Below are 13,317 nucleotides of genomic sequence, written 5' to 3' on the forward strand. Positions count from 1 at the left end.
TGCGCGATAGCATAATTTATAAGCATACCTCTGAGTATTACCTCGAGCAGTTAAATTTGCAAATCGCTTCAAGTGGTTGTAATGAATGGTTTCTAATTATTTAGTTTATAAATCGGTGTTTAGGTATAAACAAGTACTTACTTCAAATACTTTTACCCTTGATACTTAGTTGTTTTAAGTTTAGCGTGAAAGATTTCAGTAAAAAAAAGGCTGAACAGATATAGTACCTAATTTCAATTGCAATTTTATTTTAAAACCCGCGGAGGACACTGTATGAAATCTTTTTCAATAAAAGAATTTCGTAATGACAAGTGGTGTTCGTTCATGTTGCACCTAATAACGTTCTGCTATACCTTATTCGTAAGCAATTTATATTGACTAGTATTTATGATTGTTGAGTGAAACTTCTATATAGCGTCTGGTAGAGAGATCGCCGATAAATAATATATGTATGTACAAGTGTACATATATGTGTACCTACGTACTGTCCAGTAACATATTGAGGGCGATCAGAGCAAGCTCATGCAAACTTGTTTCAAATAACTAGGTATCTATTAGATTGTCGTCTGTTAACTTCGGATCACGTTAGCCCTTCGGTCTGAGCGGGCTTGTTGCTCTGCTGCTTGTCAATTTCCCACGGAAGTGGCCCTTGTGGAAGTGGAGTAAATATTTTTAGACAAGACAAGTGTCACACTGTGTGCCTCTTGATCGAGAAAGTAACGAGTTGCGCCTATAGTGTAAACTTATTTGCCGTAACATGAAATATAATTGGAGCAAAATAATTTCAAAATACACTTTCTCCGATGTAACTTTTAAATTATTCATAAAAAATCTCTCATCACATCACATATGGTTTGTAGATGTTTTGTGCTGACTAATTAGACTTTCGGTTTCTTGCGAGAAATTTGGAAACAATGGATCGTCGCGGCGGCGGCGGCGGCGGTGGCGGCGGCGGCGGCGAAGATATACCAACATGTACCTTATTAGTATATAGCATGTTCAGATATGTTTTTTCAATCATATTTTGACGTTGTGTAGGTATTGTATCGATAATGTTTGTTTTAGCTTTGTAGGTACCAAGGACTTTGTATTGTAGGTACATATAATTTCATAAACAAGGATAGTTTTAGTTGATTTAGTATTTAAAAATAAAATAATTTCCATAATCATTTTATACTGAAACCTGACTTGGAACCAGCGTTAAGGCAGTAATAACCATATTGCTGTCTCATCTGTATACTTGGTATTAAACGAGGGGATATTAGGACATGACTCGCAGGCGACACAAAAAGAAAATTTACAGCCACTAAGAACTTAAGTGAAAATAATAAAAAAGTAACCGCGGTGCCTACACTCTCACGAGATCCAGTTCATGTTTGAGCAAATTCTCGATTCACTTGCCGTCATAAAATGTAAGCAAGTTGAGGCAAAACTTTCAAATGTCACAACAGATAAGTTTTCATATGTAACAAAAGTGAAATCAGATCGATTTCCCGGGCCGTGTGATGTCGTACATAAGGGCCGTATCTGCACATACGTGTATGTAGCATGCGGGCGTGGCGACGGGCTCGTATCTCATTTATTCAGCAATTACTTACATACTTGCACAACTTGTTCCGGTGGTGAGGAGCTTTCTAGTGGATCTCTCATGCAACTATATCGGATCAGCCGCGCGCCGTCCGTCAAACTGACCCGCTGTCGCTGTGATTAGAAATGTTGCAGCCTCACTAAGATCGTATTAAACAGTGGACCTGTCTACTATAGGTACGCTGTGATTGGCAAGTTAAAAAAATAGTTTTTTGTTAGATCTGATAAATCGATTATTATTGTCCCTTACAAAGACAATTTCATTACGACAAACTAAATAAAATTCATACAGTTGAGTTGTACTGTAACTTTGTAAGAACGTTGAAATAAAGAACAATTTAGTCCACTTCATTAATTCCAGGAGAAAATAAAGTAGCATGTCGCGTAGGTTGATTACAAAGTAACGAAAAACTCTTAATATAAATTCTCTTCTCATTTAAATATAAATCCAAAATAATTAATCATAAATAACACTTTGTAATTGCATTAATTGAATTTCACACCTTATCGGTTACTTGTGCGGTTTATTGCTCATATCTGTGAGTAAGAGGGAGCGGCGGAAACATCAAAACAATTAAATTGGTGGAAAGCGCGTCCGTGAGCATAGCCGCATTCCGCGCGTCCTGCCGCCACCGCCGCCGCCGCCGCCGCCGCGCGTCAACAAACCATTACATCACTGTTTGCTGAGGAGAAATCCTCTCTTCTTCATTTGGTATTCGTGACAAGGTTATTGCTAATAAGTAGACCGCAGATGTATGCGGTCTCGGTCATTTCACGTGTTTTTACAGGTGGAAATACTGGAAATTCAGGTGCAATTTTTACGGCAACATACCTAAAATGTTTTTTTGGTTAAGACAATAACTTGGCCGAACCCTGACATGCTCTACATCACATCGCGGCAATGACCGAAAGGGCATAATTATCTAACAAAGAATGTCATCCATCTCGTCACGTTTACTGGAATCTCAATTATGAGCTGGCCCTGATTACAAAGATCGTGTTACATTTCCCAAGCTAAAGAATCGAGACAGTCCTACATCTGAGCAGCAAGACAATGCGGCGCGATGGTGCGAGATAACCGACTCAAAGAGAGCACAATCATTAGTAACGAATTTCACTCATTATTGCTTCGTTTGTTGTTCTTAATTCGTAAACGATTAAAAGATAACTCGGAGATACACATCCCCTCTCACTTCGTCCGGCTGATTACGATTGTACTAAAGTCGAAAATTGAGTCGTCGACATATTATCTAAAGAAAACATCGAACAGCTTTACATTTATTAAAGCGCTTTCTACATCCACAAGTCAATAAGTCGCAAATGAATCGCTTAGCAATGGTCATATACTGGCTGCGGGCAGGATAGGCATCTGGGACTTGCTCCAGATGCATACGAGTGTGCCGAGAGGCAATTACCGCACTTTATTGAGTGACGGAACTGGCTCCCGCCGCGCGGCCGCCACCGCCGCCGCCGCCGCCGCCGGCCGGCCCAAGATAATACCACCCTTTTACTACCCGCGGTTTAGATTGCGGACATTGAGGTATCGAGATCGCGCCTCCATCTTGCTAATAGGCGATTGTTGGTAAGTACTCGTCATTTGCGAGGTGTAGTTAGCACGTTTATATTGTCAGTGTAACATTAACTATTTATCGTCTTTTCTAAAATATATATAACTATTGGTGCTTTATAAATAAAAGTTTAAAAGTCAGTGAGCTTTTCAACTAGCATATTATTATTAAACTCATCTCGCACGGCGTGACTTGAAAACACTTAACCTCTGACCGACGAGAATTAGGCCAATAATTAATTACCGTTCAATTTGAGGCCCACACTAATTATCAGTTTTATTATAATATAATATAATATAATTGACTTATTCTATGGCCATAAAAGCTCATCTCATGGTCCATAGAATAAAAGTTTAACAAAGTTGGTTAGCTAAGCAATTGCAGATGGTACAGCTAGAGGTAAGGTGGTTTTATTTACATGGTCGGTATAAACGCAAATCTAGTTAAGTATAAAAAAAACCGGGTCCATCTCTGACAAGTATAGTACATGTAGAATCTAGTCGGTGTGAGGTCGTGAGTGCGCATCGTACGTACATCTGACACACTGGCTCGCTTTCCACCGCGCTCGTGTCAGCGTCGTCGCGTGCCTGGTCCAAGTAGGCACTCACACGCAGGTGGTTAGCAAATGCCCTGAGCACCCTTCAATCGTAATGCGTTATCCGCAGATAGTTGCAGAATTCTAACTACACTCACGAGCAATGAAAGAGTTCCATCTGCCATTGACGTTCCATGTGTCACTGGAACTTTTTCATTGCTCGTGATTAGAATTCTGGCCGAAATAGACAATTTTCCTCCGCGCTGGTCCACAGCGGGTTGGTGGGTTGACACATCTCTAGAGGTGGTAAATTTCGCAATAACTACATCATAGGTAATAGAGGTACCTACACCTACACCTACATACTTTCTATCGGAAAAACTTGTCAAATGAGTACTTAGAGGCTCTAGTTTGATCTTACAACCATATTATTAAATTGATCATGTTTAAAGTACTTATATATTCTTGTTTTGGGCCTACTTTAAGAGTACTTATTATCATTGTACAATGTATGCTTACACGCATGTGCTCATAAAAAAATTGTTAACGTTCAAAAGTAATGCTAGTTGTAACAATTGGGTAGTAATGGATTTCTATAATAAATTAAAAACGGGCTAGTACTTAAAAAGAACGAAATTACACAAGGAAATGTACAACATAGACGGTACAAATGGCGCCCTTATTACTAACAGTAATTTCTTATCATTTAGAAGTAGGTACTAACTACAGTCTAAAAACATAATTTCATTTTACGCAATATATATTGATTCCGTATTTAATACATAAAATATAAGCGCTATGAATCCATAATGCGATAAGACGAGTTTATGAGCTTTTAGTTAAATCGTAATTTTATTTTCACATTTTGCAATATCAAATTTTAAACGTTTCGCTTTTTAAGTGCAATTAAAATGAAGATAAAATTCGCGATAGTTAGGTATACTTTCTACCAACGAACGGTATGATAAAAAATAACAACATCTCAATGTAACATCGCAGCGGGTGATATGATAATGGCTGAATCTGCTACTTCGTTCAATAAACACATACAACAGTGTTCATTACAAAAAAACGATTTATTTATTCGTGTTGTCTGAGCTGCCCTACAAACATCGAAGCTTGATAACTAAATTACAAAATAATTTGGATCTCAATTTGCCAATACAAATATTTGACAGTTGAAAGCAGTGGCCGTCCGTTATACGTTCTGATATTCTGATTAGGTATATAGGTAGGTACCTGACGTAGCTATGCAGGAATTTATGAATTTTACAAGGTCTTAATATCACACCTACCGTAAATAAGTATAGATCTTTTGATGCTTAAATAGTTAATCAAAACATTCTATGGATATCCTACTCTATATGTAGCTTGCTGATAAATTATCGTATATATCGTATGGATATGTATCTTTCATAAAGTAACAAAGTAGCTACAATATTGGTACAATGCGATACAAAAAGCGTTATTACACAATTTGGGGGCCGACAACAATCTCTGGAGATGCACCCGCCGTGACGACGCTCGACGGGTTACGAAAATGATTGTACTTATGTGTGTTTGTGCATACAGAACAATGGGACGGGATGCCCCCACATTTTGTAATGTTTAATGTCATACATAGAAATATACTTCAGTTTTGCAAAACTAAGATGTTGCAATTGCAAAGCCTAAGTAGTAACTGCGCAAGTTTAACTAGATAATGAGAATGAGTTCGTCAATTCTTAGACTAAACAAATAAAAATGTGGAGTAAGTACGCTATTTGTATTAATTCCTCATGTTAGGGTAAGAAGTTCCGCCGCCGCCGCCGACGTCTGCTGAGCGACGCATGCGCATGACGCGCGGCCCACTTTCCAACACATTGCTCCCGCCATATGACGCCGCCACAAGCCAAAATAACTCTTTTCCTCATTAAAATAGGAACTGAATTAAAAACAATTAAAAGCAGATGCTCTTAAAACCGTTGGCACCGGCATATGTTGTAAAACTAACCTTCTAACGCAAATTACCCCGCGATATGCACAAGATAATTTCGGCGAGCCGAGTGAAAGTCACATTATGCAACTTTCTACCATAGCGCCGCTGCTCTAGCTCGGAGATAAACAATTTAACGTCTAATTACTATGCAGATAGGATCTCATTACTTACAATTACAATACCGAGTACATACATAATTTATATAAAACAATCACTTGGACATGAGACATTTTTTGCAAAGCTTTCTAGTTGGGATTGATGCTATTATAAAATTTACATAATGGCTGTTTGTTTTGAATTATAGCTTATCTGTTTGAAGTTACTGTTAAGTAGTCTTGAGTTATTTACTGTTACTACCTATACATTATCTCGGTACGCATCGTAATTAAATACGGCCTATATAATTAACTGCGTTTATTATTCAAACTGTAGCCCATGCGTGTCTGTTTTCCAATATATTTCAAACTCACTTAAATACACATTATCATTCACACATTTCACATCCACCACAAGCACTTCTGAAAGCTGGAAAAGCGGGAAAATCCAAAAAGCTACACACCTTCGAAGTAAGTTCCAACTTGAGATCCAATTGAGAGCAACAGTTTCAGGATAACCTGGACTAGCTAGCACTGTTCTGTTCACACAACACGTTTCAGTCACACAGTTTTGGGGTATGTATCTGTCACTTTCGTTTTCGCGGGCGCGTGGAGGTAGGTAGTGGAGGCAACGCGCGCGCCGCCGTCATCTGACGCACTGCTCGCGGCGACGGCGGCGCCGGCGTTATATACGCGGGAAAGTGGCGTCGAGGAGCCTTCCCGGAGCAGTCGGGAGCGGTGGCGACACCGGCTGACGCAGGATCCTGGTCCACGGCATCCGCGAGTGACCTCATGTTCGGTGATGATGACGCTTAATTTGGCTAAGCTGGGTGTTGGACGGCCGTTGTTGGCCGACGTCTCGTTGAACCGGCTGGGCATGGTCACGGTCAATCTATACTGACATAGCTGTTTTTTTTTAAATAATAATAATCAATGAATCCTACGCCAAGCCCATACCTTACTCTTTATGTAAGTGCTTCAGATTATAAGATACTTTATTGGGTCAGCTGAATTAATGAAGTTCCCGGTATATTTTATAATATTAATCATCTTTTATTTCTGAAAAGTTTGGAACTAAAACAGCACAAAACCTATTTTGCTGTGTTCCGTTTATCTGCATTATATCATCATCACCAGCCAACTATCAACCGTTGCACACATAATTCTCCCAACAGCGGCGCCACAACACCTGTCTCTGCTCATCTAACCAAAATCTACCCGGCAGTTGATAATGTACGAGCGGTCAATATTGAGAACCAACTATTGATAAGGCAACAGGAACTTGAGTTCTAATATCATCCTCATTTATTGAAGGGCGAAAACTTGACATCCTGAGTAGTCGTCCCCTAGCATAGGCTATCTGATTATGATACCACTTGGTTTTTCCTGGTACGATTTATGTAATGCCCTAATACATTATAGATAGATAAAATATTATTTATGTTTACACAGAAAGGAACAGAAGTTACAAAGTTACTATACTATAACTAAATACTAACACATATGTACAATAATGGCGGTCTTATTGTATAAAGCATTTTTTCATGACGACCTTTGTATATTTTTATCATCATGATATGAATATTTTTATACTTATTCATATGCTACATGTACATACATAATTATATTGTATCAACGTCATCATAAGTCCCGTTGTTCACAAAAACAGAAAGCGGAATTTTAAAATCACTTTACCTCATAATATTGAATAAGATATCAGAATACAATACAATAATTCACAAAAAAGGATGTGTTGTGTAGAAAATTCTGTTGACATCACTGGCCCGCATGCCGACACCCGCGCTATCGCCTTTTTGTCTAACTCTTGCATCATGATTTAACTAACTTTTACTTTTTACTGAACGCCTGAATGTTTTGATGACTCAAATCAGAATTGGGTATGGTCGGCGTAAAATAATTGCATTTTTTTTAAATTCTAACCACAAACGTCGTCAGTGTTCCCTAACATAATAATATCATAGTGACATCATGATTATTACGTACTTATTATGGATACTTACTTAAAGAAAGCAAACCGAATCCAATGTAAAGCGCACCTCTGTAGATCGCTTCAAATGGATTTATCCAAAGGAATCATGCCACATATGGAATTAGTTATTAGCTAACTGGTTGATTTTTCAGACGCTGGATGGAGGTAGGTGATGACGATTATCTGGAACGTTCGCTGTGGCTGCCAAATACTAAGCGGCCCCTAGACGATCAATTATATTGCGCAATATTGAAAATGGTGCAATATAATTCATCGTCTAGGGTTAATATTGAAGATTGCGCAAACATCATTTTGATTCAAAACGCAATTCAATCTTATTGCACAATACATATATTTATTGTAGGTCTAGGGTCCGCCTAATGTAGCGATATTACGGACACCTAATATTGAATCGCAAAACCGTATTTTTTATATCTGTAATGTTTTAGTACGTTAATACTTACATTTTATGGCACAAATATGTTAAAACAGTCACATTTATAAGCTTACTATGCTTTTTAGCATAAAAATATATTCAATAATAAATCAATCGATCAAAATTCCGAAGTCCCATACAAAAGACATCAACGCGCGTGCAAGTTCGACATATTTTATTATCCTTAGAGATTGATTTTCTATAATTTGAATAGAATTATGCAAATTATGTGAATGTATGTTTGTTCATTATGAATTATATTTATTTATAAGTATTAATGATGAATATGAAACCAAAATATGTAAATATCTGTAGGTATATTTAAACAAAAATAATAATTTAGTTGCTTATATTCAATTTCAATTTCATCGAAAGTAGGTGAAAATACAAGCATATCCTTATTATAATTTTTTTCTTCTTAAATATCATATCCACATATTCATATTATTATTGCTACAACTCAAAAGAAAATCGGATGAATTGAATTTGGAATGTCTGATCTGTTATTTAGCTGATGCGTGACAAAGCGGAATAAGTATAGTGTTCTTAGAATCTCGACGACAACTTGTTGTAATGCAATGTATAACACTTTTTGCATGTTACTGCTACTTTATTAGATTAGTTCCTATATACTGATTCCTGTGCCTAAGGTCTCGGATTTCAATCCTAGCCTAGACCGATTTTGGTTCTCGCGGCTTGAATGTTAAATGTGTTTAGCTTCTTATTTCTTGTTGATTACAAACCCTATTTCAGTCAGCAAGGCTTTTCACTGTGGTAAAGGAAGGTGTTAGATTAGTTTTCAACAATCTTTGATATACACTCACCCAATACCAAATACATACCTTACTTTTTTTAAAACATCTAATTTAAAGTTTGAAAAAAATATTAACGTTTTTAGTTGGTAATACCCTGATGCGCAGTTAAATGTACTTTAATGATGCAGAAGGTATCATTGAGGTAGCCTTTTCCGTTTAAATCTAAAACGTATATCTGACGGTCATTTCTCCGCATCACTTTTCTTCCGGGATTAGGAATAATTTGGTGCTTTTGTTGCTGTTTTGGAACTGTTTTATTGCTCATTTGTCCACTGCAAAACCTCACACATGATGAGAAGCGAATAGTGCACGGGATATTGTTTTGAAGTTGGTTTGGCTTGCATTTTCGCGATGGTACCTAGGTACGGTTCGTTTCATAAGTCAATGAATAAACCGTCAATGTTTTATGAATGAGTAGTTACTTCGTGAGTTTGTGTGTAAAGATACAAAAGTATAGCTATACTTATGATGACGCTGACTGTACCTTGTACATAAAACGCACTTAAGTAGTTACGTTTTTCGAAGAATTCTCAAATGAAACTTAAGTACAACCTGCAGCAATACAAAACTCAAGCACGTCCACATAACAATACTAATTAGCAATGTGACTGAGCCGCTCAATCATCTCGGAGCATTCGTCCCAAACCACACACCGCATGCCGACTGCTACGAAAGCAGAAAGTATTGCTTACCAAATTCGTGCACCTTACAATGCCCAATTTATACAATTTCACTCTCTCCGCCAATTTCATATTTTGTGAGGCTGCGCGGGCGCAGAGCGTTACACTCCGCTGTGGCGTCAACAATGCGGTTTACATACGGACAGACGTAACTGCCACTTAGTTAATTGATTTAATTAGAAATTCGCACCTTGTGATTTTTGTGAAAATTAATTTGTACTGGGTGGAAAATTTTAAACGATAAAACACCTATTTTTTATATTTGTATGTAGTTTTAATTTTGAGTATTTAACATAACATTCTTCACAAAATCATAGATGTAGTTTTGAAATTTCCGGTACAGCTAAAGCTTACACATGATCCGTAAGTCAGCAAAAAAATAGTCTGCCCATATTAATGACGAAACTTTTGTATAGGAATCCCACGAAACCATACCCTCTGAAACCATAATCTAGTCCCGACAGGGCCCACGCTTCCCACCGTGAACCAGCTCCGACGTGTGACGTGTGGCGAGCAACGAGCGAAAGTGCAGAATAATAGACGCATTTCTACCTGACGGATACCGGCCGCGCCTTGTTGGGGTAGGCTCAGCTTTCGTCGCCTTAAATTGAAGGAAAAATGCGGTGTAGGTGTCGCTAGTTGATATTTTCCACAAAGGGAAATCTGAACATGCGGAACAGCGGATTGAGATTTTAATCGTGATCTTAATATATCTCATGCGATATTAGTCCGATGTGTTAGATAATTGTTAGTGTCATAATATTATATAGTTAGTTATTATAGTTATTTAGCATTATTTTGAACTGTTTCAGTGTTAAATTACGATACAAGCCTTGAATACGTTATTTATATTTTGCATCATAGAATGTATCTAGAAATCGCTTACATTCGCAATGCGTTTTTATAACAATGATGACTAGGTACCTACATCTAATGTGTTTGTATGTACAGTATATGCATATAAGCGCTTGCAGTTTACTCTCTAGATCTCACACTTACCCGGAGAGTCGGAATTGATCTCGCACTTGAATAGCGAAAGTTTTCTCAAACTATGGTCAGTTGACAATCGTAAACATCTTCGCACAGATTCACAGGTATACCTACCTTCCTACACTAACGACGCATTTTCGCGATGAAGTTTGTAAAATAATGTTACCTAGTAGTCAATTTATGACTAATCTTGATGTTTTATCCGCGTGTTTTGAAACTATACAAGGCCAGAACGCACCCATAGTGTACTAGCACTGTATAGTTTCAAGTGAAAAAAAATAATATTTTACTTGAAAATATACACGATTTGTGCGTACTAATCGCGTATACTTTCAAGTTGGGATTTACTGAATCGTTCTTGAAAATATACATTGCTATTACGCACATTGCTTGATTGGGGTAGTTGTCGCATATAATTTCTACCTACATGCTGATTCTGATTTACTTAACTATTTCGGTAAATGTACATGGCTACAATTTACTTGTTCTGCCTGCCATACCTATAGAATGTTAATAAATAAAGATGAAAAAGCTCTAATTTGATTAATAAATTGATATTCATAGAAATCATACTTGCAAGTAAGAATACTAATATTAATATCTTATTGTTCATATGAATTAAGAGTAATACATACTACACTCATGAGCAATGAACATTCTATAGGTATGACAGGCAGAACAAGTAAATTGTACCCTATAGACCTATTACGGGCATATTTTTCATCAAGTTTTGTATTAACCGTAATTGTCTTTTATGAATTGTTCTACACCCTCTTCTGAGATAATTTTTACTATTTACAACAGTTCTACAGTTTAATTTAAATCAATTTACTTTTTGACTATATACGATGTAAACAAAAAACACGTTACGAAAACAATGCCAAGTGCGGAATGATGATGCAATGTTTAGAAAGCAATAGACTTATTACTATCTTGCATGAAAGAAAGAGAGAGCAACCATTCAAAAGGGCTACCTGGTAACTAATCACGTATAGTTTCAAGTGCTCGCATTGCCGCTTGGTACTTGAAAATATACACGATTAGTACGCAGTGGTAACTGCTGCAGTATATTTTCAAGCCATAATTTTCTCCCAACTTACTTGAAAATATACGCGATTAGTGCGTAATGGCTTTGTATACTTTCAAGGAAATCATGGCACAATTTTAATTTGAAAATATACGCGAGCAGTCCCACCCTCTGCGTTCTGGCCTTGTATAGTTTCAAAACACGCGTTTTATCCACACTGAAATCGTCTTTAGGAAATGTTGACCCCATACCAGAGGTATGAATCATTATTTTTTGGAAATGTATCCATTATAATAATATATTATTTACAAGCCACTTCCATTTCAAATGGATTTCAGTGTAAATAATAAAACAACCAAAGCCTGAAGAACTAAATAAATCAATGTTCATATTATGGGCGTACCAAACCGTACGCAACTATGTTAAGTTAAACCTTCAAGCCACAGAAACCTAACAAACATAAAAGGAACATCGCTAGTCACTTTGCCCGACACAGCCAGTTTACCTCAGATCCGTTTTGCATCACAAACTGTCACAACAACGGCGCAACACGGAACAGACCCAAGAATTCGGGTCAAATGAGTCACCGCCATAGTCCATCCTCCATCCATCGAACACCTTTACATAATGCCTGAGTAGTTTGTAGATCAAACGATTAACAACCTCCTATGTGCGGCTCTTAATGTGATATCTAGAGATTGTTTCTGTGTAATCCACGCTTTCTTTATGAATAGCTACACTGTACTTAGTTTTTATCTGATCTGTAAATTGTGTAGGTGTGCATGTGCTTTCATGTATTCTTAAGTTTTTTTTTGCGGAATTACTTACATTGTATGCATTAGTAGACTAATGGGGTAGGGGGCAGTAGGGACGGTAGTCTCCTCAAAGTTATGGAAGCCTTCAGGCTTGATCTTCAATTCAATATCTACGTCCTATACCGATTCACCTTTACCAGTAACTATACACATAACCTACTTACTTGTTATGATATAACTACGTGACATTATCAGCATTACAATAGACAAAGTTATTCAATTGAACAGTCATCGCCCCGAATATAAATGAAGCAGGACCTACAACAATAAGTTACTGCCCAAGTTTCACATAAGAATAGACGATTCATTAGTCTAGTTAAGTCTAGTAGGCACAGTAGTTCTAGTACTCGTTATTCTATGATAATATAGACAAAGCATTTCATAAATTTTAGCCACTTTAAGTTTAATATAGCAAACTTTTATCATTGCAACTTATAAATATATTCATCTGACCTAACATATGTACACTTTATTGTATACATATCACCTACTTACTTATTTTGTGTCTTTGAAGTCACATTCATGAAAAAACCTTTGATTCATTCATAAACCCAAGTCTGTTGTAATCCCGCATATTTCATAACTCAATGACGCGCACAGCTGGCAGGCGGGCGCTCGGCGGATGTTTAACGGATCCGTGCTCCGGGTGACTACAGCTTTATTATTGCAACACTACAGTTGGCCATGTTCAGGTTTGCGTAGAATCCGTGAAAGGGTTCATAAGAGATGCCTAGTTAATTCAAAGATTATCGATGCCATTAAGTAGGTATGTAATCTATCTTTGACCACGATTTCATTCAC

At 37.2% G+C, this 13,317-nt stretch overlaps 1 protein-coding gene across 1 annotated transcript in view; it reads right to left on the reverse strand.

Moving 5' to 3' along the window:
• The window catches only part of LOC119692331 (cuticlin-4), a 28,146-nt gene extending 21,727 nt beyond the window's left edge, over positions 1-6,419 (reverse strand). The window contains exon 1 of the mRNA XM_048633406.1: positions 6,228-6,419. The gene's annotated coding sequence lies outside the window, so the exon portion shown is untranslated. The remainder of the gene's footprint in view (positions 1-6,227) is intronic.
• Positions 6,420-13,317: the final 6,898 nt, after the last annotated feature.

Source organism: Plutella xylostella, chromosome 5 (genome assembly GCF_932276165.1).
Source record: "Plutella xylostella chromosome 5, ilPluXylo3.1, whole genome shotgun sequence".
Lineage (NCBI taxonomy): Eukaryota > Metazoa > Arthropoda > Insecta > Lepidoptera > Plutellidae > Plutella > Plutella xylostella.